The sequence below is a fragment of the Furipterus horrens genome, unplaced genomic scaffold (assembly GCF_987537825.1).
Source record: "Furipterus horrens unplaced genomic scaffold, mFurHor1.1.pri manual_scaffold_17, whole genome shotgun sequence".
Lineage (NCBI taxonomy): Eukaryota > Metazoa > Chordata > Mammalia > Chiroptera > Furipteridae > Furipterus > Furipterus horrens.
Genome location: NW_028327187.1, coordinates 103,218,937 through 103,220,080, shown reverse-complemented (window position 1 = coordinate 103,220,080; position 1,144 = coordinate 103,218,937). Strand labels below are relative to the sequence as shown.

At 39.2% G+C, this 1,144-nt stretch overlaps 1 pseudogene; it reads left to right on the top strand.

Moving 5' to 3' along the window:
* Window positions 1-461: 461 nt before the first annotated feature.
* Window positions 462-895, top strand: LOC149991728 (DNA-directed RNA polymerases I and III subunit RPAC2 pseudogene; annotated as a pseudogene).
* Window positions 896-1,144: the final 249 nt, after the last annotated feature.

Genomic DNA, 1,144 nt, shown 5'->3' with positions numbered 1-1,144 from the left:
TGTGCAAAGTTATTTGTTCAAAATCTGTTGTATTGATATAAGGTGAAGAGTTGAATATACTATCTCTATTTTCTCTCCCCTTTCTTCCTGTAACTCATTCAAACATTAATCTCTAAAACTTTCCAGAATCTTATTTTGGCAAAAAGAACTAGTGATTTATACTTTGCTAAATCCATTGACCAACTCTGAGTCCTCATTTTCTTTATCCTTTTGGTAGCATTTGACATTCCTAAAATCACTTCGCCTTTTGACTTCCATGATGCATTGCTTTCATGGTTATTCTCCTTCCTTAAAAAGGTGGGGTGTGCTTGAAGAATAAGAGGATTATGTTCATGAAGCAATATCACACTGTGGTATCATTAAACTCACTCAGGCTTTCTGCTTTGCTCGCACATTCCACGCTATGAAGTAGAGTATCCCATCCGCCAACACCACTGAGGACTCAGGATGCTGCCCCTGCAATGGAAGAGGACCAAGAGCTGAAGAGAAAAATATCTGGATCGAAGGCCTCAATGGCTAAAACTGAAGGGAAGACAGCCCTGGAAATGTTCCAGGCAGCTGGATCACACGGGCACTGTGTGATATTTGTTCTGCACAAGAAAGACCATACCCTAGGAAATTCTCTTTGTTACACGATCATGAAAAGCCTGGACATGGAAATTTGTGCTTACACTACAACTCATCTTTCAGCAAGTAAAATTAATTTATGCAGACTCGAGGTGCTCTTCCAGCTCATGAGCTGTTTTAGAGATGCGTGAATGAGCTCATGAATGTCTGCCAACATGTGCTTGACAAGTTTGAGGCCAACATAAAGGACTATAAGGACCAAACAGCAAGCAGAAATGAATCCACATTCTACTCCTTTGTGCACTATACAATGGGGGACATCCTTTAGGATGTTCTCTTCATGATTTTGTAAAACCCAGAAGTTTTTGATTATCACATACATGATCTGTCCTTCAGAAAGGTGTGATTCCAGCTACTAAGCCATTAGAGCTGTTGAAAACCCTGCAGGAACCTTTGTATTCTTCTAATAAACTCCCTCTTTAAACTAAACAAAACCACAACAACAAACTCACTCAGAATACTATATTTGACTATTGTTTGCCTCGTTTGCCTTAAATATCTATGATAGTACTTTGGA